Source organism: Octodon degus, unplaced genomic scaffold, assembly GCF_000260255.1.
Source record: "Octodon degus isolate 3935 unplaced genomic scaffold, OctDeg1.0 scaffold00026, whole genome shotgun sequence".
Lineage (NCBI taxonomy): Eukaryota > Metazoa > Chordata > Mammalia > Rodentia > Octodontidae > Octodon > Octodon degus.
The window spans coordinates 462267-478103 of record NW_004524602.1 but is presented as its reverse complement, the minus strand read 5'-3'; the positions used below and the strand labels follow the sequence as shown (position 1 = coordinate 478103).

At 50.9% G+C, this 15837-nt stretch overlaps 1 non-coding gene across 1 annotated transcript; it reads right to left on the bottom strand.

Annotated features, from left to right (window-relative positions):
- Positions 1–6143: 6143 nt before the first annotated feature.
- On the bottom strand, positions 6144–6246 carry LOC111816105. The gene has a single exon (XR_002820611.1). It is a non-coding gene; the product is annotated as a U6 spliceosomal RNA (small nuclear RNA).
- Between the last annotated feature and the right edge of the window lie 9591 nt (positions 6247–15837).

Genomic DNA, 15837 nt, shown 5'->3' with positions numbered 1-15837 from the left:
AGGTCTTAGATACATACCTGTCTACCTCAGACCAAGCATTCCAGGGTGCTAAGCCTTGCTGAACAGTAGGTACCTGGCCATGCTCTGAGACCTTGGTAACTGCAGGCGGTCTGGGACTGAGGCCCAACTCTGCATTTTTTAATAAACTCCCAGGGAATCTGATGGTGCTGGTTCAGGGACCACACGTGAAGCAGTCACACTTGCAATCACATATGGGTTTTAGGTGGCTTAGCCTGCACCCTAAAGTTTCTGATTGAAGTCTAGGGCCTGCCCCATAATATGAATTTCTAAGATATTTTCAGGTGAGACCTGCACTGCTGATGAGGGGACCATGCTTCAAGTCATTGTTCTAATTTCCCAAATCTCCCGCTTTCTAAGGTTCCTTGAGCTTCCCTACCTTAGATAGTTCAACTCCATCATGCTGAGCACCTGGCCTATTATTTCTATAGCTGGATATAGGTGACCAGCGGCCTCTGTGTCCCATCTGGCTCCTGTCTTGGGCTGGTTTCTGTCCATGCCCAGCATTCTGCCATGTGCCAGCCTCACTCCCCACCTCTGGCCTTACTAGTCCTTTCAGTCTGGGCCTGGAATGGCCTCTTCAGCTCAGCCTTTGCCTCTATGCTTGGTAAGCCCAGCCACCTGGGCAGGGGGACCCCTACCTGCACATGGTACCCTGATACCCTTCCAAGGCCCTCTTTGCCCAGCTCCCTAAACGGCTCTGGGCAGCTGCCTGGCATGTGAAGCTATGCCCAACAGATCTAATTAAATACACATGGACACATGCCTGCCTGCTCCAATCCCCTTGAATCTCACACATGCTGGTGAGAGTTAGTTAGGCCCAGGTTTGTTTAACAGGACTGGTTTCTGGGCCTGACCACAGCTGAGCAGTACTCAGAATTGTCAACTCCCAGCCCCACTTGCTCCCTTGAGCCTCACTAGGCTCCTAGATGCTGAGGGCAGGTGGTACCAACTCCCACAAGGAGCCCAGCTACACTTCCCTAGTACTTCCCACAACTACCAATCTCTTTTTTTAAAGTTTTGTGCTACTAGAGCTGAACTGAGGGCCTTCTCGCTGAGCTCCATCCCCGGCCCTTTGGCATTTCCCTCTGATTTTCACGTCTTCTTGGATGCCACCTGCTGTGTCAGAGCCTTGTGCCTGCAGCCATCTGAGCTCAGGGCCCAGCATAGACAAGGAATGGGGAGCCATGGGCCATCTGGCAGACCAGGGGCTGAGGGAGCCTGATGCCGTGCTGCCTCATGGGTCTGTGTGCTCGAGAGTGAGGTAAGTGGCCCTTATGTCCTGGGACCCTGAAAAAACAGGATCAATCCCAAACTGATGAAGGTTACATTTCTGCCCTATCAGGAGTTACAGAGGAATGCAGTGTACAGACTCACATTCTCCCCAGCTGGTACCTGCCGCACACCCCAAGTCTTGCTTTTATTCTCCCAATTTCTCCCTCAGTCAAGAATAGAGCCCCATACCTAGCGCAAGAGCAAAGGTGAAGCTGCACTGGGAACATGCTCTGCCTGACCCTGCATTTCTGGTTCTTGGACAGAACCAATCTAGTGGGTGACATCGGCACTGGTGCCCCAGGAGATCCCAAGGGTTGGCTGGAGGCATCAGTCACCCTCCCCATCCTGTGAGGCCTTCAGTTCTACCCCCTCTGAAAGGAACGAAGGCAGAGTGGCTAGGTCCACTAATGCAAACCACTTGTGCCACCAGGAGAGGAAGGGGCTATGCTTCACACGTGGTCCAGCCTCCTCTCCCGAGAGCCTTGGCAGTGTGGGGAGGGCTGCACAGATGAGAGCTACCCTTCAGACTGGGCTCCTCCTCCAATCACCCCGGGGCTTTCTGCTTAGTTCCCTGCAGATGGGCTTAGTGTGTGAAGTAAGGGATCAGTGGTTTTAGGAATTCTGACTGGACAAGCTTGACAACCATCTCCATCTCTTGCAGATCAGGGGCCAAGATACCATAATAGATTTGGTACCTAAAAGGAAACACCATGGTACCCTAAAAGGAAACTCAACCGCTACCCAGTTTCAGCCCATCCTGAACTCCTTGAGACCAGAGGGATGATAACTGGTTTCACTTCCAGGACTTGTGGTGCCAGGCCTCTAGCCTCTCTTTGCCTGTCCCCTTGTAGGGAAAGTTGGGACCCTCAGGTAGGGTTAGATTAGGGAGCCAGACCCTTTTAAGCAGTAGAAAACAAAATGCCTGAGCATCACAGCAAGCAGCCAAATTGCTTGACTGTGGGGTTTATTTATTTTATATATTTAGTACAGGGTCTACTGAGTCTTACTACACAAATTGGACTCACAGTGATTCTCCTGCTTTCAGCCTCCCAAGTTCTGGGATTACAGGCATGCGCCACCATGTCCAGTCTCATTCACTGTCTCAGTGGGCTGGGGCTGGCACAGCAAGCCAGGGATCGAACCCTGGTCCCTGTGCCTGCCTAAACACACACTTTAATCCACTGAGCAATCTGGCTAGCCCCTGCCTGTGGCTTTGACACCTACCCCTGTGCAGGTGACACTGTCCCTCCTAGCTCAGGCTGCCATGCCTATACACGTTCTCCACTTAGCCCACCAAACCTACCTAGCACAAGTCCAATAACCAATCAAATAGTGGTCCTTGGGTGGAACTCTATCTCTAATGAGTAAAACAGGACTACTGCTCTAGATTCAGCAGTGACCAGCCTTGGCCTCCCACTCCTCTGAGTCACTTTGTATTGCTCTCTTTTGCAAATAAACTTACTTTAGCTTTGTACCAGTCTTCTGTCTTGACTCCTTCCTCTTCCTATATCAGAGAAAGAGGGAGAGGGAGAGAGGGAGTGAGGGAAGGATGGAAAGATGGGGAAGGGAAAGATGGGGGAGAGGGAGAGAGAGACAGAGAGACAGAAGGAGAGAGGGAGACAGACAGACAGCAGACAGACAGACAGACCTGAGTGGTCTGGGGACCCTAGACTCAGACTCTGAACATAACACCCTGTCTGATTTCCAGCCACAATAACACTCTTTCTGTCCTTGTGGACTGCCAAGCACTCTCGTGCCATGGGCCCTTTCTGTTGCCTGAGCCCAGAATGCCCTTGCCCAGCAGATTTTGACACCCTTTCATGCAAATCTAGTACTTATCGGTCTTCCTGGCCACACAGTCCACCTGATAGGTGCTGTAAACCAAATGCTGAACAGCCCTGAAAAACAGAATCATTGTCTTCTCACAGAGAAGAATATGCCCAAGGGGGAATGAAATGGCCCAGAGCCACACAGTGGTGGTGAGCACAGGGGCCAGACTCTGGTTCTTGTGACTCAGTGCCAGCAACCTTTTTATGTGTGCCACCAGCTTCGTGTCCACACACGACTCCAAGGATTTGCCCGATTCTTTGGGAAGCCTAGGGCTGGGCTCACGTGTGAGTTTCTGGGTGTAGGCTTCTCTGCTGTGATCAGCAGAGCTCTTGCTTGGAGAGGCAGCCGCCCGTGCTCAGTGCTGGACCAGCTCTTCCATCCTTCAGGAGAACTGTTTCCAACTCACAGCCAGCTGCTTTGGGTCTTGGGGCCCTTCCAGCCCTGCTGGGCTGTGAACTTTGGCGGTGATGACCAGGATTCCTGCCCACACCCTACACCCGCAGACCCCACCCCTGTAGCTGTGTCTCTGCGTTCTGCTATCTCTGGAGACAGCCACGTGTGCACCAAATGCACTTTGGGAAATCACCCCAGGCCCCAATCACAAAACTGCCAGGAAACAACTGCTCAGGGTCCACATGAAAGGCATTCTTGGACAATGTTTCTCCACCCTCCCTCATCCCAGCTGCAGAACTTTCCGCTGCAAATTATTGCAGCAAGCGCTGCCTCGGATTGGTTTGTGAAGAGGGCGCTAGGTCTTGCTTCTTTATTGCTCCCATGTGTGCAGAATCAACTCGATTCCCCTGGCAATTTTCCTCCCCACCTTGTGGAAGGAAGATGCTCAGAGGAGAGCAGACAAAGGGCCTTTGGGGCCCTGGATCTCCCCTACAGGGCCCCTGCCACCTTCCAGACTCTGTGACACAGGCAGAGTGGGGAGGAGACTGCAGTCCTGTTGTAAACCTCCCCCTGCACTGAGTCCTCAGGAAATCCAGGAAAGTGGCAAGAAAGCAGCTTCCCCAGGTCTCTTGTCTGTCCTAGAAATGACAGCCACCAGCATCACTGAGCACATACTGAGTGTGGATGCAAAGAGGAGGAGGAGGAGGAAGAGGAGAAAGGCAACAGGAAACTAAAGATTTCATGTGCACACAATGACACATTGTCCTTTTCACCCATTCAGGGAGACAGGGAACTGCCACACATCATACCTGGGGATTATGTTCCTAGGCTGCTTCAGTGGCCAGAGATGCATCTAGACCACCCTGCCCTTGATGGCAACTGGCTCTACCCTGAAAAGGGCCCTGACACCCACAGATGCTGCTCGTTGCTGCCATTTCCAGAATAAGCTCAGGAGCAGCTATGTCTCCAAACCACACTAGAATCCTTCATGCAGGGGAAGCATTCCAGGGTCTGTATCGCTTTTCTGTTTTGGGGGAGTACTGGCGATCGAACCCAAGCATTCACAGTGAGCTACATCCCCAGCCCCTTTTGTTTTTTATTTTGAGGCAGAACTTGCTAAGTCACTGTCAGAATTTACAATCCTCTTGTCTCAGCCTCCCAGAGTACTCGGCTCACAGGCATGCACTACTGTGCCCAGCCAGAATTTCATTTTTAAATACACATTAGTGCCTGGTATAATGAAACACATGCTGCATACCGATGAAATGTAATGTTCAAGCTGAATAACAGAATGTTTCATTTACGGGTAAATTTACGACTCCCTGTAGGGGGATCAGTTAGTACCAAGTCCTTCCCACTTCCCCTGGGCTCGATGTGAAGCCAGATTGTTCCCTGACACCACAAGGGAAAGACAGGGGAAACGGGGTGAGAACTGGGGCACGGGGAGGAGGTTTCACATTTCCAGCCCGTGAGTGATGGTTCTCCTGGGTGAGGACCACGGAAGGGGTCGCACAGGCCAGGCAGAGTGCTGAGCTGATGGGGACGGCCGTGCTTTACCCTGAAGAGATTGCTGATCAGTATAATTGTGCCAGGAGACTCTCTCCACACTCACAGGCTCAGCGTTCTAAGCATGCTCTTTTGTCCAGGGCCAACCAGCAAACACTGACTGAGTGCCTACTATGTACCAGACACTGTTTCAGAGGCTGGGGATTAAACAGGTATGAAATGATCAGGTCCCCAAGGAGCTGGCATCCCAGTGGGAGTGGAGAAGAACATGGAAATCCCAGGAGCTGGAAGGGCTAGAAGGAAGGCGATGTGGCAGAGAGGTGGCAGTTTCAGAGGGCTTCTTATTATTTTTTAAATTTAAGTTTTATAGGGCCCTGCCAAATAGCTCAGCAGATTAAAGCACCTGCAAGTAGGAGCAGGGGCCGAGGGTTCAATCCCTGGGCCTGCCATGCCTGTCCCACCCCCGGGGTACGCTGAGATTGCAATTGAGACTGAGCATGGTGGCTCACGCCTGTAATCCCAGCTCTTGGGAGGCTGTAAACAGGCGGATCACTAGGAGTCCAATCTAGTAGTGAGACCCTGAATACCCTGTCGACCCTGCCTTAAAGTACAAAATAAATAAATTTAATTTTTATTAGTACATGTTTGTAATCATGCAGGTTACAATCATTATAGGGAGTGGTTAGATATAGATATAGATACAGATATAGATATAGATATAGATATTATAACTTGGCTTTTCTTTTTCTCTTAATCCCTTTCCCTCCTCTTCTGGTCCCCATATTACTATTCTCTTTCTTTTTTTAAAGGTACAGGGTCTCACTCTGCAGCTCTGACTCATAGTGATCATCTGTTTTCAGCCTCCCCAGCACTGTGATTACAGGCTTGTGCCACCACACCCAGTCTCTGTAGCCCGCTCAGCATGCCCGGGGTGGGGCTGGAATGCCATGTGGTTCTGGGGATCAAACCCTGGTCCCTGAGCTTGCCTAAGCAGGCGCTCAACAGTGTCTTGCCATAGTAGGCACTCAAGCTATCTTGCCAGCCCCATGGTACCATTTGCATACTTGTTGACATTATCTGTCCTAGCTCATGTTATGGCACATTCTATTTACATTAATTGGAAAAACACGGAACGCTCCACGAATTTGTGTCACCCTTGTGCAAAGGCCACATTTCCCTTCTCTGTATTGTCCCAGGTTTAGTATATGCGCTGCTGAGGGGGGCATAGACATGGCTTCTTAAACAGTGGCACTGAGCTGAATCCTGAAGGCTATGACAGAGAGACACCTGAAGAGGGAAGACAAAGGGGTGGAGAGTCGGGGTCCCCTCCTCTCGACACCCCCAGGAGGTCAGTACATTAAGTGAGCGCTCCATGCTGCACTAATAAAGGCAAGAACAGACTCCTGCAATTGATGGGAGGTATTCCTGGCCCAGGAGCACTCGCACTTCATTTATTTATTTGCAGCACTGGGGACTGAACCCAGGGCCCTTGCACTGAGCTACATCCTCAACCTTTTATTTTTTTCACTATGGGTCTTGCTAAATTATTAAGCTGTCCAGGATGTGTTTCAGTTTACAGTGTTCTTGCCTCAGCCTCCCATAGTGCTGGGATTTAGGTGTGTGTCACCACATCCAGCTGGCACTTGCATTTTAATACAGTTTAGGCAACCCCTGCTCCAAGGCAGAGAAATTGTCCAAAACTTGTCAATAAGCCAAAAGATTACTGTGCACCCTTTAAAATCTTCTTAGACTTGATGTGACATACTACTTACCATGGACTAAGGCTCAGACCTTATAAAAATAATGTTAACTACACAAAATTGGCAAGTTGCCAAAGATTTCTACACCCTCAGAAAAAAAAGGATAAGGCTGGTGTGGTGACATATGCCTACAATTCCAGAATTTTGTAGGCTGAGGCAGGAGGATTGTAAAATTAGAAGTCAGCCTGGGCAATTTAAGGATTAGTAAGAGCTTGTCTCAAAATACACGAGAGAGAGAGAGAGAGAGAGAGAGAGAGAGAGAGAGAGAGAGAGAGAGAGAATGAGGAGGAAGAGAAAAAGATGAAGGAGGAGGAGAAGAAGAAAAGCCCAAAGGCTACAGGTTGATTATCCCATGAAACATTAGCCGGTTTCGTATCTAGGTTAACAATTTAATGTGGACATTTTTGCATCGGCTGTACATACTTCAGCATCCAGTGTCTGTCTTTGAACCAGCCTTACCGGCCTGCTGGGCTCCCTTGATCATGAGTTAAACAAATCTGTGACACATGTTCACTCGACATTTGTATGAGAATTGTGCTTTAAATTTTTCACAATTACACTTTGAGTCAACATTTGGAACCTATTAGGACCATCTGCGGGGCACTTAACCAGCACTTGGGGACCCAGGCATCCTCTTTGGTGTTCAGAGGCAGAGTATGGCTTGAGGCTCTGGCGCTGTGCTTTTAAGACTGAGTGAAAGAGGCAGCTTTGATGCGACTTTCCACAGCTGGTACCCATGAACGCTCATCCCATCTTAGCCATTCTCGCCTCGGGCCGGAGGATGCAGTTTCACCCTGAGGATGGAGATTGAGGTCAGGGGCAGTGGGAGGTCTGCAGCTCTCCTCTGGGCCTCTGAGATGCTGACCTGTGGTGCTACACCAGGTTCATCACAGTGGATGTTTCCCTGGCTGCTGCAATCAATCTCTACAAACTTGGTGGCTTCAATCATGCATGCACACGCACACACACACACACACACACACACACTTACACACTTTTATTCTCTAACAGTTCTGGCATCCAGGAGTCTGAAATAAAACTTCCAGGGCTAATATCAAGATGTCAGCTACCCGTTCCCTCTGCAACTCGGGGAGGAAACTTTCCCTGTCTTGTCCAGCTGCAGGTGGCTTCCAGCATCCTTTGGCCTTGGGCACTGCCCCCACACTGTTTTCTTCCTACTGCCCATGGCTTTAGCTGCAGCTCTGTGACTGCCCTTGTAGGGCCTTCCTCCTATAAAGACCTTGCAACTGCACCCAGTCACCTGGAGCAACATGTTCTGGGATGAGGGCACCTGGCAGGGGGTGCCGAACAGCCCACTGACCATTGCGTCCCCAGCTCCTGCTGTGAGGAGAAACTCCCCTCCCCCGACACACACATGTGCTCTTGTCCTTATCAGGGACCCACTGTGTTCTCCATACACAGAGTTTTGCAAACTCTAAAACCAGAGTTGTGCTGATTATAGCTAGGCTCAAGGGCATAGGAGAGAACTGAGGGCAACTCTGGGAAACCCAGGACCCCACATGGTGGGGACATATTCCTGCCACCCAGCCTGATCATTACGACCTCTCCTCAGCAGCCACTTCCATCCGGGCTGCAACTCCATTCAATGTTCCATTGTTAAGAAGAAAAAAAATCCTATCTGCTATTTATTGTTTCCATGGATAATGGGAACGGAAGGTTGCTGCAGATTTGTCTCCATGAGGTAATCAGAATCTTTGAGCCCCACAAAAGCCTGCTAGGGAGAGGCGGAAGGCTCATGTTCCTGCTCCACCTGAGGTGGCCCTGGTTTGTGAGGGTGAGCAGGAACACTGTGTGTACTGTCGAAGGCACATCTGCCACAGCCTGCACCAGCACCAGTGGCTTGGCGAGTGCGGTCAGGGCAGGTCACCTGGCAAGCAGGACAGAGTTAGACCTCCTTGAGCAGCACACAGCCTGCACAGCTGTGCACAGCCACCTCCACCTCCTGACACACCCCTGTGCTCCCTCAGTCTATGAGCTCATTTCACAAAAGTGCAGTGGTTATAGTGCTCAAAGCTTACACACACACAAATACACACACACACACACACACACTGTATACACACATATGTTTCCAACCCTCACAACAACCCCATGAGAATAGTCAAGCTGATATTACTATCCGTTTCAGAGATAAGAAAACTGAGGCTGAAAGACAGGGCTCATTTGCAAATATCACCTGGCCTCTGAGCCATGGTACTGGACCTAGATGTGTCCTCTCATGGTGTCACTTAGAGCACAGTGACCCTGTGGTAGAGAACAGAGTGTATGTCTTCTGGGGCGAGGTTTTCCTCCTGTCATCTCCTTTCCACAGCCCAGACTCGGGGACCCTCTCTGTCCCTAGAACTCCCCCTTCCTGCTTCTATGGGAGTCTCCTACCTCTTTTGCCAGCCCTGCCTTAGAGATAATCAGTGACTACTGCCGCCCTCTGCACAGATACATCTCTTCCAGGCTGTGGCAGCCAGATCCCAGAGCTTGTGTGAAGGAGTAGAGGACTGGCCTATCCAGGTGGGTGTGGCCCAGATGGTCACAGGGCCTTGGCTGTAGGTCCAGACTGTGGATGTCACATAGCGGGGGCCGCTGGCCATCCAGGCAATGCCAGGCCTAAAGCAAACCCAGCAGACACCTACAGAAGAACCTGTGCCCCATGGAGGCCTGGAAGATGCTCTGCACCCTGCTTTGGCCCTGCTGGAGAGCAGGCTTGATGGTCAGGCAGGGTGAGCTCTGAGGGGTTCTCAGCGATGCCCTGGAGTCTTTGTGCCTGTGACACTGAAGGGCACTGTGTGGAGAGGCCCGCAGCACCTCATCTGTCCTTTGCCTAAATCTCCCCTAGGTGGTAATCCAGGCCCCTAGAGATATGTGGGGACAGCTACCAGCCCAAGGGACACTGGAGCAGGGCAGCCACTGTGATGGACCTTGTCCACAACCCCTCTTCATTTTAAATTCTCACTCAGCAAGTATTTCTTGAGAGTCTTCCAGGGTGGGTACAGGGATATGCTGGGCTGGCCGTGCTCAAAGTCATTTGTGGGGCAGGGCATGGGGGGTGGGCAGAACTCCACGATGCTCCATTGGGTGGGGTGACACAGGCACAAGGACATTGAGCAGAAAATTTTTTATAGTGGCAAAACCCTGGACTCCTGTGCAACCATTAAAACAAGCAGCAGCATCTGTCCTTCAAACCGTGACATCAAGAAAAACAAAAGGACAGAAGGAGCTGCAGGATTGCGAATACCAGGCCACGACTTGGGTGGGGAGAAAGGAAGTATGCATGTATATTATGTGAAGGTTTCAGCTGATCAAAAGCTTTAAAAAAAGAAAAAGAAAAAAAGAACCTGTCAGTCGTGTAGAAAATAGACTCCATGTACAGTTTTTCAGAGAGAGAACTTAATTCAGGAAACTGGTTAGAAGAGTAAAAGATGCAAGAGCTGAGAAACCAAATGGGAAGGGCAAGGAATCAGGAGATTCACCCTGAGGAAGCCACTGTTTCTCATGACCCAGGAGGACTAAGGGTGACACTGTGAAGATCAAGGTGTGGTGTCACCAGTGGCCACTGCGGTGCTTGTTTCATCCTACATGGAAGGCTGCCTGGGAGACCCCTGCGTAGACAGGAGGAACAGAGGGCTCTTCTCCTCTGGCCTCTTCTCCCTGGCCCATGGCCTCCCATTGGCCAAACCCACTCTGAAGCTGACCCAGGACCTGGGGGACGGTGGCTGTAACCGGGGCCTCCTGCTAGGCACAGAAGAAGGGATGTAGGCAGGCAGGGATGCCAGAGTAACGGCGCCTGGCATGGTACAAGTGTACTTGAAACCAAGTCTCTCAGGGACCACAAAAGAAAGACAAAGGGTGGCTGCCTGTTGGAATTGGGGACCAGTTGGACACAGTGGATGTTAGGACTCTTGGGTATTTTTACATTTCATGTCATCAGCACACACTGCTTGTTGGAAACAAGATGTCTGCATGGTGTCAATGTCTGGTACGCTGGTCAGGGCAATTCTGCTGTGCACACATATGACATTACTGGAAAACTTCCTCCCAGCATGGACACCAGCAAGCTCCCAGCACCACTGTAATTACTTTCCTCTCCAAAGCCAGCACAGTGGTTTGTTCTGTGCTGCAGGTTTCACAAGTACCCTCTTCAAGGCTCTTCCACTGTCTGTCAGGGAGAAAAGCAGCCAAATGGAGCTGGTGGGGAAGACAAAGATTGTGCTCTGCCTGCAGCTGAGTGTCCTCACACCACATCTGTGACCACTTAGGGCACTGCCGGCGGAAGGCCTGTGACAGCTCCACACAACCCCCAGCCCCCTGGGGGGCTGTGTTGTGAGCCCCCATGGAGGCCCCAGAGACAGCACATATTTGCTGGAGCCCTGGGTGCCTACAGGATGAGGACACAGGACCATCATGGGACCCCAGAAAGAGGGTGGCAGGGGAAGAAGTCAGAGGCCACTGCTTCTCACAGAAAATGGAACTGCTAAATTCTAGGAAGGTTCGGGTGCAGAAAGCATACCTGACTAGCTGAGGTCATTGCTGGGGATGGACAGAGACGGGGTCTATAGTCCAGGAGTCATGCAGGCAGGGACAGCTGAGCACCTAGCAGTCCCAGAAGCATCGACTTGAGGGGCACTGTTTTCCCTTGCTTCCTTGGCCCAAACCAGATTGGGGCTTTCCCTAGAAAGCTCTCTAGCCTTGGTTTTCTTGGCTGTAAAGTAGGACTTCACTAATATCTACAGCCATTAGAGGCTCACACTTTTTGATGACACTAAGGTTGTGGCACATGGTGAGTGTCCTTGCCAAGCATGAGCCTACTTTTCCTTCCCTGTGAGCATCTTAATTCCTGTTCCTGTCCTGCAGCTGAGGGGCTCCTTGGGGCTCAGAGAGCACTCAGAGCCCGTTGCAGCCCATGTTGTCCAGGTCCCGGGTGGGGAATAGACTCTTAGCCCCTTCTTCCTGACCCTAACCCAGTTCTCCTGGCTGCCAGCTCCTCCAAACTCAGACTGAAGCTGGGACAGCTTGCCCTATTGCTAACTTTTCCAGGAACACTTTCCCTGCGGTTTCATCCATTCTGAGCAATTCCCCTGAAAGAAGGGAAACGCCCTGTCAGAGGCGGCTCTGCTCACACATCTGCACACTGCTGACACATCAGGGCCTGCTCTGTGCTCTGATGCCTGCCCTGGTTGGGGTAACCTGGACAAGCAGCCAACCTCACCCATGAGCAGTTGTCCCTTGTTTCTGCCATGTATCTCCCGGGCAGGTCCCTGATTCCCACTCCCAGCCCAGAACTCTACTCATCTCTGGGCCAATCCAATCTTCATGATTGGCTCCCACGGGGGGGGGGGGGGGGGGGGGGGCGGGGGTACTGAGGCTGCTGAGTGTTTCAGTGACTGCATCTCAGGCTCTCTTTGCTGTGGGCTTCATGGTGACCTCCACCCTCGATGTCTCCATCACCCCTGGACTCGCCAGCCACTCACAGAGCTCTGGGTGTGGTGTTGGCCACACAGTTGAGCCAACCAAGTGTCCCCACGCCATCCCATTTGTTCTCATCTCCCCTCCTGTCCTGGTTCCCTACTTCCCCTGGATCCCAAAGTTCATTGGAGGATTCAGACACATAGTAAGACAGTCACCATCCTGGGGAGCAACACGTACAGATCTCTGGAAAAACCACACAGAGGACTGGGCTGAGTTCTCCTGAGTCGGGTGGTGTCTTATTGTCCCTTGCTCCAGAACCTGGTGGCATGAAATGCCCGTGTGTGTTGGAAGAACTCATGTTTCCAGACCTGGCCAGGGCACTGCCTGATGTCTCCCCTGCTATCTGATCCCTGGAGCCTTCATTGGAGAACTTTAATGTCTGGGGGACCCTAACAGCTGGAGGGGGGCTCTAACTCCTGTGGAGGAGTCTAATAGCTGGAGGACTCTAATAGACTGCACTCTAATAGCTGAGGGGTTCTAACAGCTAGGGAACTTGGTCACTCCAGTGTCACGCTGGGCACCACCGTGCCTACTGTTGGCCTCTACAGTATGGTGGTCTCAGCAAAGCTGGGCTTACATGCCATCTCCAGGTCTTAAGAGTGATCTTCCCAGGGAACTGAGCAGAAGCTGTGTGATCTTTTGTGACTTAGCTCCAAGAACACAAGCCATCAAGTTCAGCACACTCTATTGGTCACTGAAGTCATAAACTAGGGCACAGAATGTTTTATCTTTCAATGGGAGAAGAGGCAAAATCCTGCAGCTAAGCCCAGCCTGAAGGTACATGCCTGTAACACCAGCCATTTGGGAGGTTGAGGCAGGAATGCTGCAGCCAGGAGCCTCTGGATGGACCTGGTGGTCCCCACACATGTTCTTTTAAGTTTTCTCATCTCAACAGCCAGAGCGTGGCCGGCTTGAGCCCTGAGCTGTGTCGCTGGCTGTGTCTCAGCAGCTCTTTCTGTGAAAGTTGGTTCCTTGGACGGGAGACATAAAAACCCAGACCAAATTAAACAAAACAGGAGTCGTTGGTTCTTTTAACTGGGGTGTTCCAGGAGCAAATTCGAGAATTTAAACAATGTTGGAATTCGATCTCTTTCTGTTGGCTTTTCATCTGTGTGTTTTTCTGTCTTGGCTAGGGTTTCAGGCAGTGCCTTGTTAACGTCACACGAGGGCCTCCTGTCTCTGGGGCTGCCTGATCCCGACGCCCCCACAATGGGGCTGCTCTTCTCTACAACGAGCCAAGCTGGAATGCAGAGTTCTGGCTGTATTCCCTGAAAGCATTCTGATGGACCCACCTTAGATCACGGGTCTCTCCCAGAGCCATAGGCATGGCCACAAAACTATCACTTCCATGGCTGTGACCAAATCAAATGCAAACTCCAGTATGGGTGTGGGTCACACCACAGTAAACTTACAGAATCGTCTCATTTCAAGAAAGGGGTGTTCTATAGCAGGAAGGGGAAAGGAAAACATGAAGGCAGACAAAATGGCACACTTTCTTCTCTTTGGGGCTTCAACACCTCCTGAAAGACCCTCTGCAGTCTTTTGGCCTCAGTTCTGATGTCTGCTCTTCTATGAACTGGCAGAGAGGACGCCTGAGTTTCCCAGGCGCCCACAGGATTAGGGCTTCTGCCTCTACCCAGTACTCTAGCCCCTCAGTTGTGATTACTGTATGCACTGTGTAGCTTCCTGGTTTCATGAGGATGGGGATTGTGTGCAAGCCACCCTTGCAGACAGGTGGAGAAGAAGTGCTGGCTGGATGGGTGCCACAGTGGCAAAGAACAGATGATGCTTGCTGTTGTCCTCTGGTTCCCTCCCCGCATGCCCAGAGTCAGTCACACAGCAGTGACAGCCCTGCATGTGGACAGTGGGAGGCTGTCAGCCTGATGGTCCATCTCTGCCTGTCTCTTTACTCAAAGTCTGGAGACAGAGCTCAGAACCAGGGGCTTCAGTGGTCGGACCACTGGGCCACTGCCCACATCTGGGCTCAGTAAATTGGAAGCCCTTCTCCAGAGACTGGGAGAGGATGTGACTACCCGGGCGTCACTCTAGGGCTCAGCTCTGGCTCCTGATTGAATCCAGATCTGGGGGCCTGGAACCCTGGGGGAAACCCAATAGCTGTCAACACAGGCACAGGAGTAGATCGTAGGAGGGAGGCTGGTGGGCGGCTGGCAGCACTGGGCTGGACATTGCAGCTGCGTCTTCCTTCCCAAGGGTCCCCAGGACTCTGGCCAGAGGGTGATGACTGCTCAGACTGGGTCATACCCGCCTGTCACCTGCTCCCCTCCTTCTGTTTTCTGTTTCTTCAGGTGGATCCAATGTCAACACCAACCTTCCTTCTCATGGGGTGTCATTTAACCTCTCTTGGCCTTGGGATCAGCATCTGTGAAATGGGGCTGAACACAGACCCCACCGGGCTGCTGCTCACTGTAGATTAATGAGAAAAGTGTGTGATGAGTGCTTAGCCCAGCTCTGCGTCAGGGAAGGCCGCATCGAATGTCAGCATTGTTCGCAGTTCCTTTCTCTTTCTGTGCAGAGGTATTTGAGGCCTTTAAGCCACAAGCACAACCCCTGAGATTACAGTGAGGAGAATGGTCTGTTCCTCACGGCTGACTTGTGGGAAGTATGTGGGCTTTGGACGCAGAGAGCCAGGGCTGTGACCCTCGCTCTGCCACCTACAAACAGGTGACTGCCTGAAGGACCCAACCTCTCCAGACTCTAGTGTCCTTGCCTATACAATGGGAACATCGATATCACCTTCCTGCCAGTGGCCTGTCCTGCTGGGCATTTGCATAGGACATGGGTGGACAAGAACTGGGAACTGTTCAGTGCCACATACCTTGGTAATCAATTTATGCCTCCAGCATTGCTCTGTCCTTCCTGCCATTTTTTCTCTTGTTTAGCTCTTTTCTTTCCTTTTACTTTTTTTTTTTTTCTTTCAAAATTGGGAATGAAATAAGCTTTGTGGACTCAGAGGGTTAGAGTTGGAGAAAACTTTGCGACTGCTGGTTCAGTGGCTCTGTCAGAGGTAAGGCTAGGTGTGGGGGCACATGTCTGTAATTCCTGCTATATGGGAGGGGGAGGCAGGAGGAGTGCATGTTTGAGGACAGCATGGTTATCTTACCAAAATCTTATCTCAAAATAAAATAAAAAAAGGGATGAAGATGTAGCTTAGAGATGGAAGAGAAAGAAATAAAGAAATCAGCAGCATATGGGGAATAAAATTCAGATTCCTGGGATTCAACCCAAACCCAGAGACTCAAATTTTTTTTGTTTTAAATGAAAATATGTATCAAATTATGAAATAATAATACTCATTATGAACAAATTCCAACAATACAGAAGAAATAATCAGAGTAAATTGGTCTCTACTCAGAAGTAAGTGGTATGGACAGTTTGGGGTGTGTTCTCAAGGGTTTGGGGTTTTCATGTTCCTGGAAAGAGCTGAGCATAGTTTTTATATTTTCCATTAAACTAGTTCATTGCTCTTTTTTTTCCAGCTTTTTTTCACCAGACATCTTTCTGCCTCAGCTCAATATCAGCCTCACTGCCCAGTGGCTGTGGAGGTTTCCTTGGT